At 43.6% G+C, this 13,261-nt stretch overlaps 1 protein-coding gene across 7 annotated transcripts in view; it reads right to left on the bottom strand.

Moving 5' to 3' along the window:
• The window catches only part of Ripor2 (RHO family interacting cell polarization regulator 2), a 225,438-nt gene that overhangs the window by 77,997 nt on the left and 134,180 nt on the right, over positions 1–13,261 (bottom strand). The window lies entirely within an intron of this gene.

Raw genomic sequence — 13,261 nt, 5'->3', positions numbered from 1 at the left:
TCAGAATCTCTGAAGATTCTCTGTCTTATAGAATCAAACATTCTGCCAATGTTTAATTCCTTTTGTGAATAAATAAGCTCATCCATTTTCTTTGTATGCAAGTTTGTTTTCACTAAGAAATAGCAAAATTTTATGTATATGAAGGGATATTTTTTCAGGATTTATTTTCTTAGTATTTTTAATTATATATACTCGGGGAGGTGGTATGTACACACAAAGGCATGTGCCCTTAGAGGCCAGAGGTGTTGGATCTGCCGGAGCTGGAATTATGAGTGGTTGTGAGCAGCCAGATGTGGGTGCCAAGAGTGAAAGTAGGGGCCTCTGCAAGAGCAATATGTGCTCTTAACCACTGAGTTACTTCTCCAGCCCTTAAAGGAGTTGTATTAAAATTAATTTATTTGTGATTTTTTTTTATCAGCAAACATCTAATCTCTATTCTTATTTTCTATATCTATATGCTTGGGAGTGTATACATTTTTCTCTGGCAAAGAGGGACTGTGGGTAGGAAAGCTTTCAGAGTCCCCATTCTACGGCACCATTTGTCAGGTCTTCAGTGAACCACCCTCAGGCAGTCAGCTGGCACATTCATCTTGCATGCTTCTGAAAGCTCATCCCAGATTTTGGAATTGAAAGTACTGAGGGTGTTGAAATGTAGGCGTTGAAGACAGTCAAATAGGATGAGTAGAATTCAGAATGTGAACCAGGCAACTTTCTTTTTAAAAAAATGACACACATTCGAGTAAGAATGTATTTTGATCCCTAGGAGGGACAGGATTTTTCTCTATACCAAAAATACATTGTTTGGCAGGCTGGGCCTATTGTTTTCCAGTCAGCAGTGCGGGTGTTCCAGCTTCGAGAGCAGATGCCCTCCAACTGTTCAGACTTGGGTATTTGGGGCCAAGAGAGAAGAGGCCACCACTTGAACAGGTGGCGGGACACAGCCAGTCACTGCAAACCCCCTCCCCCTTCTGCCACTCTCCAGAGTAGCACTAGGGTGGGGTGAGTGGTGGCAGGGAGGGGATTATAGGGTGACACAATTAATATTCACAGCAGGAAAGGGCAGTATTCACTTTCCTTAGCACTTCCAGAGTCAGCGCGAAGCATTGAAGCAAGCAGAAGTCTCTCAGAGTATGCAAAAGCAGCTTGGCTTTACACGTGAGTCCAGTACCTCTCTCCTGACTAACCACAGCTCTTACCAATAGAGAGGCCTTGAGTTACACAGACATAGAGATGGCCCCAGCCAATGTCCTTAATAGTAGGTCAAGAGAGCTCGGGAGCACAAACAAGGAAGTAGACAGCTCTGCAAGGTTAAGAACACACACATAGCATGTGGGGCATCGGTTTGCAGTCACCCTATTGCTAAGAGTCCTCTCTTTGGACGAGTGCCCCCTACTTGGCCTCCTCTTCTGTAAGATGTTGAGTGTAACATGTGCATCCTAATTTCTGAGGATTAAAAGACAGCAAGCCTGCCAAGTGGAAAGCTCCACCAAATAGATGCTCAGATAAACCAGGGCCTGCCGTTCACATCCTCACTTTCACCAAAGTCAAGGCTGCAGAGACAAAAGGGCCCTTCCCAGCAATGAAAACTGTGTGCTTTGACACTTCTCTGTTTTGCTAATCAGTTTAATCTTCTCAGAACTTTAAAGTGTCAAATGACAAATTCTGGCACAGTCAGGAGACCACTGAGCAGCTGTGGCCTCACATCCAGGCTGGGCTCCCTAGGAGGGACTGTGGGGCTAGAGTAAACCATCTTTAACACCTCTTGCTAATAATATTTGCTGAAAACAAGATCTGATTATGGTGTATAATTTTGGCCTAGGTTAAATTATATTGCTTTCCCCGGAAAGAAGCAATTGATAGCCAAATATAGACTTTTCTTTTTCTTTTCTTTCTTTTTTTTTTTTAAATAATATTTCTTTCCCTTGCCATTTTTAGACCTTGGGAAGAGCTTCGGGGAGAGATAAGAAAACAAGAGTGAAGACAAGCAAGCACAGGGCTGTTGTCTTTGAACCTTGCTGTGGTGCTTTGAGTCTATTAATCTCCCTCATTAAGATGCCTCTTGAAATCATAATTCATCACTTGAAAGTTTGCCCTCCAAGGAACTAATAGATATGTTATTAGATATAATATATTAACTAATATATATCCTATACCATAACATAGATATATGAGCTCTCTTACATTGAGAGAAGACTAAAGCTTAGATAAAGTTGACTTAAAAACTGGGATTACATACCTATCATCAAAATTTGAGGCCAGCCCTGTCTGTATATATCCCTGGCTAGCTTGTATACATGCATGCATGTATATGTATATGTGTATGTGTGTACATGTACACATGTACATGTATATGTATACACACAGAGGTATATGCATATATGTATATATACACACCCATATACATTTCTGATCACAACTTAAGTAACAACTTGCTATGTTGCCTTTTTTGCCTGACTATAAGAAAGCTTAGAACAGAGCCTGCCACTGCTACCAATATGGCATGAACCAGAGCAAGACCTTTGTGCTGGAGATCAGAGCAGTCCCAGACAAGTGTTCTATACCAAGCTACCTCTGCAGCCTATAGGCTTTTCATTACTTATTGAGATAGCATCTCACTATGTAGCTCTAGCTGGCCAGGAACTTGTAAAACAGACAGGGCTGGCCTCAAATTCACAGCCACCCCCTTCCTCTACTGAGTGTTGTGATGACAGGTGTGTAGCCCATTTTTAAGTCAGCTTTATCCAAGCCTTAGTCTCCTCTCAACACAATGAGACAGCTCCCAGAGGCTTTGTCAGCCCGACTCAAGTCATCAGGAAATTTCCACTGGTGTTCTTTTGTGGCCCCATAATTTTTTCCAGATGCTTGTTTGAGTTTCAGATTTTGGAAGCCACCGCTTTGTGGAGGTTCTGGGACTATGTGGGAAGCAGTTACTGATGGAAACTGGAAATATCCCATGAATCTTGATAAGGAAAATCGTCATCAATCCCACCAAGTTATCCTCAGAAGAGAAATTATGCTCAGGCTGACATGGAGCCATGAAGACAACTTCTCTTCTACTGACCTGAAAACTGGGAACTTCTGGAACAGATCAAATGCACATTAAATTGGTGAATCACAGCTATTGTTCTAGAAATAATATTCAAATCTTGTCAGTCTCAATCTGAGAACTCTATTTGTGATGCAAATCAAAGGGTATACACCAGAAAATACTTCTGCTTGCAAACCAATGCCATTTTGCATATCATTTAGGTTGGTTTGCACTTTAAATCTTTTCAGATAAAGACACAGAAGGGTGAATTGCACATGTATTAGCCAGATTTGACAGTATTCATTTTTCTTCTGCTGCAGGTAATTATCCTGTATAATTCTCTGGTGCATAAATTAAAGCCACATCAATTAGCAATGCTCTTGTTTTCCTCCATTCAGTAATTAAGATGAAATTGATCAAGGGGTATTTTATGTGTGGATATGGAGCTGATAATAAACCTCATTGAAGCACTGATTCCTCTTGTTTTTTTTTTTTTGTATTTTTTTTTCCTCTATTCCCCACTCCTGCTCTGCACTGGTTCATTTGACAGACAGTCAGTGCTACCAACATGGCATTGTTTGTCAGGATGCATTACCGATGATGTGGTAGAGAAAGTGCCCATTTTACCCCAATGGGGGTACCTTTGCAGGCCCTTGGCTGGAATGATGACCCTTTCACCTAGATAATGTGAAAAAGCCTCTCTGTGGTTGCAATAGCCTCTAGAAGAGCCCCGTTAATTGTCTCGCTATCAACAGAAAACCTCAGCTCACATGGACAGCCTGAGATTTTAGTTGCCAAGCCAAAAGACCTGACAGCCACAACCCAGCTGAGTTAGGTGGGAGAGCTCTGGCATTCTCAGCTTGCCGCTGACTGCTAGTTGCTGTGGGAACTGTAGCCCTGCTTTTGGAGTCTCTGTATTTATATTCATTGCCATTGCCTGGACTTGGATCCCACCTGGCCTAGGTTTAAAGCTGGGCTGCCTGCATTTTAATGGTTTTGTGCCATAATTTTATCATCTATGCGATGATGAAATTAATTCTTACAGTTTATCACAAAAACCTGATGAGTTAGTACACATATCTGGGACATCAGAAATGCTTTTGAACTAGAGCTATTATTATTGGTATTATAGATTAGTTTTTTTATTTAGATTGGCTGTTTCAACGTGGAAGAAGATTTATGTCAACATTCAACATGAAATATATATTCACAAAGCTGTCACTCAATATTTGTATTTATTGCTTCTTTTCCTCTTTTTTTTCTTTTCGTGTCTTCCTCCTCTTCCCTCCCCATCTTTCTTTTTTTTTTTTGGTGGGGGCATGGTATATTTTAAGACATGGTTTTTCTACGTAGCTCAAGCTGACCTCAGATCTGATGTGATCCTACCACCTCTGCAACTTGAATGGCTGTTTTTCCTTCTTCTTCTGTATCTAGGAACTTACATAGGTACTAGAGAGATGACACAGCAGTTGGGGGTGCACCCTGCTCTTGCAGAAGAACAGAGGTTCCCAGCACCACCTGGGGTGGCTCCCAACAGCTTGTACCTCCAGCTCCAGGGGCATCTTCCACCTCTCTAATGGCACCTGTGCTCTCATTAACATACTCTCCAACACACACACACACACACACACACACACACACACACACACACACAACTTAATACATAAAATATTTTTTAAATGAAAGTTTCCATGCATGGTTTAGTCTTACTCATTCTCCCCAGGTATATCACAAAAGAGTGAGACCAGTCAGTCTCCTGCAGGACGGACTATTGTCCCTCTTGCTCTGTCTTTCACTTAGTCCCCAGCCCGATGACTGTGTTCACACTTAGGGAAACAGCTTGATATTGCCCTTTAGCTTCTTCTAGGACTATTTTCTTCCATTAGCAGGGAAGAGACATTTTTGCAGCAGAAAGCAAAATAAGTAAATAAATAAGGAAACATCTGGAAAACATCTCACTGTGGAGAAACACACACCGAAGAGCCCAAAAAAGAAAGTGACCCTCAAAGGAAAGAACACCACGTGTCATTGCTGTCCTATTTTAGGGCAAGGAGCAAGATGACATGATTCAAGGGACAAACTTTTTTTGGGGAACGTCATGGGAGCCTGAATACGAGCAGTTCCTGACCCCTCTTCCATCTTTCAAGAGCTCTGAGAGCATCAGATAGAAGATAGTCACTTCAGACCCACCCTGAAGTTTGGCCATAGTTGAGTTATTAAGTAGGAAGGGCGGGCCGAAGAAATCAGCCTCCTCATTCCAGCCCAGGCAGGCTTTCACTGCCCAGGGTTGTGATGTGGGCAGGCCTAGGTAGAGAGAACCCAGGGAGCAGTTAGGGTCAGTACTCACCCATCCTTTTCTACTCATGGACATTCAGATTTTGAACCAGACAGTTTACCTTTTAATTTTCCTTTGAGACTGGGTCTCATATATCCCTGGCTGGCATCCAACACCCTCTGTAGCGGAGGAAGACATTGCGCTCCTGAACCCACTGCTTTCGATGCTAAGTAGATTGTGTGTCTGGACCACTATATGTGGTTTATGATTTGTAAAACTGGAAGCATTGCTATTACATCACTGGGTTGTTCTATGTTTAGATGAATGCCAGAAAGGACTGGGGAGATGATTCAGTTAGGAAGGTGTTTGCCCTTCAAGAATAAAGGCCTGGATTCAGATCCCTAGTCCTCTCACATGTGGCATCCTGTACCTGTAATCTAAGCAACGAGGAGGGAGAGACAGGAAGATCCCTAGACTTGCAAGCCAGTCAGTTCAGCTCAGTAGTGAGTGCCAGGGCAGGGCAAGAGCTTGGCTCAAAAACACAAGCTGGAGAAGTAATGAGAGAGATGCTTGACATTGACCTCTGGCCTCTATACATACTTCCACATATATGTTTGCATGTATATATACACACACACAGACACACACACACACACACACACACACCTTAAAGCAAATAGGACAATTGATATAAGAATTGTAAACTGTAAAAATGTGAATAAAGCAGAAAGTATTTTTACTCAGACTAATATGATTATGTCCTCCTCTAAACAACAATACCTTGGATTCAATTTGAGGCACACCAAACTTCAAGTATTAAGGAAGGACTCATAAACAGAAAGAGGCCATAGAAAGAGGGGGAAAAAAGTCAGTAAGTCTGGTGGGACAGCGGTACCAGCATGAGGAACTGTACCTCTGGCCTAAGTCACTTCAAGCTGCCCTTTCTCCTTTCTCTCTACCTCCTCAGAGGGACCCTAGTTTGAGGATGTTCTCCAAAGCAAATATTTACACCCTCTGTATTTCCTATACAGGAAAAGCTGGACTTCAAGAAGTTCTCTGGAATCTGCTAATTCAATATTGGATTGGTCAGTTGAAATCTCCTCATCCAGGCCAACATCTTTGCCTTCCTAACTGCCTCCTCTCCAGAGCACATCAATCTGTTCCTCATGCGAAACTCAAGACTGAAGTCCACCATCTTTGCTCAGACCAGAAATCTCAGAATTGTGAAGCCTGAGGCAGGATGACTGATGTCAATTTGAGACCAGCTGGACTTCAGAGTAATATCTTGTCCCAAGAGAAAGGGATGGGGGAGTGGGGTGATGGTGGTGGTGGTGGGGTTCAGTTTCTTAGCTACTATTGAACTGGAGGAAGAGATGAGAGTCAGATCTGAGCTGGTTTCTACAACAGACCACTGATCTATTATCTAACAGTAAAGGCACCCGGGACAACAAAACTACGTTCTTCACTGACTTCATTCTACATTTGTTAGAACCAAGTGTGGTGCTTATTGTTAGGTGACCAATCATTCCATACATGCCGTGACCTGCAACAATCACAACGAGCTGCAAACTTTAGACAGCTTTGGATCCACGTCTCCTATCAGTCAGATGGCAGTAGGTCATGATACATCAAGGACCAGTGTTGCTGGTGGCTGCCAGGGACCCATTCTTTCTTCTTAAAGTCTCAGGTCTATCTATGTGGTCAGCTAGGTTGGGCTTCCTCACAGCATAGCAGTCTTGGCTGAGACACTCGGAACGCTGTATCCCAGCTTCAGGAGCTTTGCTCCAGCTGACAAGAGTGGAAGCTGAATTGCCTCTAAGGGAGCAGTGAGGTGCCAGCACTCAGGACACTGGAATAGGATGACTTCCACAAGTTTTGAGGCCACCGGGCTACATTGTAAGCTCAAGGCCAGCCTGGGTTACATAGTAAGTAAGATACTCTGTCAAGAAACAAATAAAATTACATTTTATGATCTGGGCTTAGAAGATATATTCTTAAACCAGGCATAACAATATGTTCCTGTTATTCCAGCTGGTGGGTGGCTGGGTGACTGTGAGTTCAAGGCCCTGGACAAGTTCTAGGCTACCCTGGGATGCTCAGTGAGGCATCAGACAGCAACAATGATGATGATGACAACGATGATAATAACAAAGGTAACAACCACTGACACCCAAAAGGTCATATTCTCTATTGATCAGGAATGTTCTAATTTTGAAGGAACAGACACAGACCTTCATCTCTCCATCTGAGGGGTATCGCTTGTAGGAAGATCATATGGGGAAGGAGATAACTCTGAGGCCCTCTGCGTTCTGTGGCTCGGGGAAGAGCTGCAAGTAAGTCAGCACTTGGCTCCAGTAGTGATGCTTTTGTGCAATGTGCTCACTCTCTGGACAATAACTTCTACCAAGCAGAAGTGGGTAGCTATTCGAAGCCTCCTTCCTCCCCTCTCCCTGTTGTATCTTCATGACTTAGCAACATTTGTTAAACTACCTAAAAACTCTGGCATCCACTTCTGTTCTGCCAAATGCTACCATCCCTCACAGAAGGACATATGTCCAGGGAGGGTGCTGGACGTATTCACCAGTGGCTCTCGAAAGCCTCACGACTTCCTGTCAGCTGCAGGGGTTATGCTTGTTTGGCATTCAACGTCACATTGGCTACTGCCCCCAACCTTTAGGGTGCCTCCCTGTATTGAAATACCATTTCCCAGAATCCTTTATAGCTAAATCCACCTCCAATGAGGAGGAGCTTCCATCAGACTCTTGTGAGCTCTGAAGGCAGCTGTGAGTGGGAGGGTGAAAGTGTTGCTTTTCTGTGGCTGTTGAAATGAATGACCATAAAACTAGTGGTATGAAACACCAATACACACTTAGGAGCTTATAGCCCTAGAGGACTGAGATCTGAAATCAAGAAATCCAAAAGCCTATGTTTCCTTCTGATGCCTATATAGGAAAACCTGTTTCCTTATCTCTTCTAGCTTCCAGCATTTCTTCTCCCAGGTCTCTGTCCCTCAACTTCAAAGGCAATAACTTTCTGTGATGCTGACGGTACTTTCAGAGAGCCATTTGTTTCCTTTGCTTTTAAGGACTAAATTAACTAGACTGGGTCCAGGTGGTAGGTAATCTAGGATATTGCTAAATCCTTGACATAATCATATGGGTAAGGTCTCCTTTGTCATAAAGGAAATCAGAGTTTTAGATCTCAGAGATTTGGCATGGACATTGAGAGAGAGGGAGAGAGAGAGAGAGAGAGAGAGAGAGAGAGAGAGAGAGAGAGAGAGAGAGAGAGAGAGAGAGGATATCATTATTTTGTGTACTAAGTATCTGGCTTTTCCTGTGGTAGCCTCCTGGTGGTAGTTGTTTCCTGGCCATGCCAATAACTTCTCAGATCATCAGGCAGCTTCTTGATACTAAATCAGACAGCAGAGACTTTTATAGTTCAGTTACAAATGTGGTTTAGGAAGTGTAACCTGTGTGTGTTTGCTTAGCTTTCTTCAGTGTAGCACATCATTTTGCAAGCCATCTTGACTTTCTGTTGATTGGATTCTCCTCTCTTCAACTGAACCCTGGTGAATGCTGGATCCCCTGTGTGTTGTCTGTCACCTGAGATCCACTTCTCCCTCCCTTTCTTTTTCAAGCCCCGGTTATTCCCAAGAATGAAGCCTCACTAAGACAGTTTTAAGTTAGACTACAGCCAATGAAGAACATGGAACATATCCACATGGCTAATGTATGGTGTGGTTTTGCCAATCAAGGATCAGCCTTGGGTTTGTCTGTCAGCAGGGCTCCCAGGGTTGGAAGGGAAACAGTTAAGGTCAAGGTTATTCTTGTACTTCATGTGTTGCAAAGAGCAAAGAAATTAAATGCCATGTGAGGAATAATCTCTTGGGAGTTGGTCTAGATCCAGGAATCTGTCCTGGACTGTGTATCGATCCCCACTGCTTGCTCTGTCTCCTTCTGCCCTTGTCCTCCTGAAGGGTGAAGCATTACACAGACAAGCTGAAGAGAATGTACTCATTGTTTCTTAGGTTCCTTTCAGAACAATCAGCTTGTGGAGGAAGAGAGCTCTTTCAGGGTTACAAGAGAAAGCCAGTAGCATTAAGCCCAAAGGGAAGCACAAACACAAGAAATTGTTAAAAGACACTGTTTGTGTATATTTAAGGCTCTTTGTAGGCCAGTCTTTCTCTGACATCACTGTCATTAATAGCAGCTTATTTTACTACTGTTCCTAGGTGACCTTCTCGAGTGATCTTCCCAGCCAGGCTTGCCTTCTTGATGCCCTGATCTTCACTATCTTCTTTTAGGTTCCTGCTCTTAAATTCAGGTTCACACGCTGTTGATTAGTAGTCAATGTCTTCTGCTCGGGGCTGGGCACAAGGGCGTAAGAAGAAACCAAACAGCCCCTCTGAGCCCTCAGGGAGCCTGCTGCTGGTGTTTTTATCTGGTAGCTTCTCTTTCCCCTTCCATTCATCTCTCCTAGAAGGAATAGCTTTCTCTGACCTAGCTCTTTGCCTAGGGTGATTATCCTCGGACTGTCCAAACCCCAAATGCTTCTAAGTGAAGGCGTGTGTTTGGTATCAACACCTACCTTACACCAGCATGTATAAATGCAGGGTTGTGCTTTGAGTGAGGCTCCCATGTCCTCCAAGAGTTACATGATGGAAGTATTGGAAAGTGGTGAAATTGGCCCCCGGGTTAACTGGGAGCATACTCTCTAAAGGGAGTGTGGGATTCTAGTCTCTCCCTGTCCCTGGTTTAAGGTGTCTTTGTTTGCTTAATACTTGCTCATTTAATAGTTCCCTGCCAGGAGGTGATGCAGTCAAGAGGTGGCTCTCACCAGGCCTCTATAATACCATCCAAACAGTGGGCTAGATACATAAGTCTCTCCTTACTTCCTAAGTACACTGTATCAGGTATTTTGCTATTATGACAAAGAACTGACTAACACACAGGACTAATCAAGCTATGTAGTCATCCAGTTGCCTCTTCCTTCTTCTGTGCTGGATTGAACTTCCTGGAAGTTATAATTGATATTTTATGCTTTTACTATGAAGGAGAAATCTCACTCTGGCCAAGATCCCAAGAACTTGCTCAGGGAACACATGTATAAGCAGGAGAAAGAGAAAATGTAGTATTTCTCTACATTACTTAACGATGGACATTAAAAATCTACTTCAGAATTAGAGGTAATCAATCTTTATATGTATTTCAGAATAGTGTAAAATCTGTATACTGTTTTAAAAGACTGTGATAAACCATTCCCTTTGTTTAAAGCTTGTTCCTTGCTCTGGCTGGGAGCTCAAGTTGGTCTTATGGAAAAAGACAACATAGACATACTGCATCTCATTTTCTTTCACTGTGAAAAAAATTCCAATTTCCTTTTTCATTAGTGTAATGAACATAAAAGCATTTAATGCTCCCATCCCCCGCCACTGGTATCATATAAACAAAGAACAATAAAATAAACTGGACCAGCTTCCTCTCTTCGAGGCAGTCTGGGTTTCCTTAGAAGGAGGAAACCCCTCAAGGACCCATGAGTAATGAATCCTAACTAGATAGCTGCCACACTCAGAAAAACATCTATTATTTCCAGGGGATGTTTCCAATCTAAGTAAGCAAGGGATAAGCTTACTTGACCAAATCAACCAAACTAAGACCTAGACCGTTAGCCCAGAGAGGAAGCCTGTGGCTTCAGAGGGGAGGCGCACAAGAAAGACCAAAAATCATGGGTATTTCTGAATTAGCTCATGCAAGACCTGGAGTGGACTGTCCCATGAATCTCCCGTGAAGGCTCCCGTGCCTATCACAGGGAGGTTTTCACAGGGAGGATGCTGTCTGGAGAAACTGAATACAATATGACAGCTTAGAGGAATGAAGCTCACAGCTGGGCTCCACTGGGAAACAGAGGTGCAGCTTCATAATCTTTTCCCTTTTCTGAACACATCTTCCCAGTAGTCCCATTGTGGGCTGTTTACATGAGGACTGATGGAAGACACACTGAGGTCTGCCTCTATGGAACTCTGTAGTCTTGCCTATCTGTAGCTCCTTCCCCAACTCCCGCCCAACTCCCTTGACCCATTGTCTGATTTCAGTTGGTATTCTTTTCTGGTTGAATGGCTTCAAACACAAGCTATACAATGCCCCCACCCCAACCCCCACCACCCAGAAGCTTTTCTTGGTAGATGAGAATAACCCTGGTAAAAGATCTGTTTGTAAGCATGAAGCCCCTGCTCAGAACCAGGCACAGGAAGCCCCGATGGAAAGTCATTGCCTGGGGATCACCCATTGTGTAGATTAAATGACTTTCACTTCCACTCCTACTTCCTCTCAAGGAAAGCAAGAGGCTGGTTTCAGACTTGTTGCTTCTTTTCAGAATAAAAAATAAGACTGCATTTTAATTTTTTTCCAGTCCATGAATGCAGGGATGTTAGAATAAAGCATTTGTTTGCAGGCCCCTTAACCCTGGAGGACCATTCTAAGAAAGCTCTGATCATTAACCATGAAGTCTGAAGGCTATATTGTTTACTCTGTACAGCTACCCCTCTCTGTTTGGGTCCTCTTCACAGAAGTGAGGTATAATAAAATGAGCTCAAAATGTTACATGAGGGACTGAGGAGGAGGCTCATTCAGTAAAGTACTTGTCACATAGGCAGGGGGACCTGAATTTGATGCCCAGTCCCCATGTAAAAAGCTGGACACGGTAGTGCATGCCTGTAATCTCAGGGCCAAGAAAGCAGGGACTGGGACATCCCTAGAGCTCTCTGGCCAGTTAATCTTGCTGAATTGGTGAGCTCCAGGCTCAGTGAGACTGTCTTAAATAATAAGGTGAAGGCTAACGGAAGAAGACACCTGAACACACACACACACACACACACACACACACACACACACACACACACAGAGAGAGAGAGAGAGAGAGAGAGAGAGAGAGAGAGAGAATGGGGGAGGGGCAAGAAGGGAGGGAGGGACAAAGAATAACAAGTGGTTTGGTTCATTTAGAAGGAGGCACGTGGCTAATAATGTAGCTGAGTCCTAGGGTCTATCCTTGAGGGGTGTGTGGGGGGGGAGAGTCTCTTGTTCGTGAAAGATTTAGTTAGCATACCATTCCAAAGCTTACCTAGGTGTAGTTCCCCAGATGCAAACAATAGGCATAAAAACCTCCTCCTTGTCCACTTGGGACAGACACATCACTTGTCCGAAAGGGGACAAGTCCCTTCTCTGCTGGAAATAGCTCCACTTTGTAATCAACAAAAGGAAAGGAGCCACTTAGGGAACCTGTGTTTTTATCAGGCTTCCAGGCATGTCCTCTGGCCATGCTAACAGTCTTCCCTCTCTCCGGTTTGGCATTCTCTATATTTATGTTGAGGACAAAATATTCCCAGTGAAAACATCTCACATCAGAGTGTCAGAGGAAGAGAGCAACAACACCCATCAGGGGGCTGTTGGAAAAGCAACACATGCACTATGTTTTGACTAAACAGATTCTCCAATGTTCTTTTTCAGATGGTTGGGTGCAGTCAGCTTTTGGACAGGCAAATGTATTAACTTCTAGGGCAAAGGCCACCTTGTGGCTGTCTCTCCACTCTTGGGACGTCATCAGGAGCTCTGATGTTGGAGGCTGGACCAAGTAGACTTCCGCCACCCCCTTGAGATTGATATCCACAGAGGGAGGGTGCCTACTTTACAGATAATTGCTGGAGACTGGATTGAGAGCGCTGGTTCTGTACAGAAGTTGTACCCTGACCTCTCTTGCTGTAACAGCAGATAGAAGGCTCTAATGGAGCTAAACCTTATGAATGGGACTCTCAGAGCCTGCTCTAAGAGAAGTAGGCTAGTAGGAATACTGGGTGAGGGTAGGAAGGAGGAGCGAGGCAAACCTGACCCAGAAAGCTCCCCCAAAACAAAACAAAACCAATCAACCAACCAACATCAAAAACAACAACAAAACAAAAAAAAAAA

Source organism: Mastomys coucha, unplaced genomic scaffold (genome assembly GCF_008632895.1).
Source record: "Mastomys coucha isolate ucsf_1 unplaced genomic scaffold, UCSF_Mcou_1 pScaffold7, whole genome shotgun sequence".
Taxonomy (NCBI): domain Eukaryota; kingdom Metazoa; phylum Chordata; class Mammalia; order Rodentia; family Muridae; genus Mastomys; species Mastomys coucha.
This window is presented reverse-complemented; position numbering and strand designations above follow the sequence as displayed.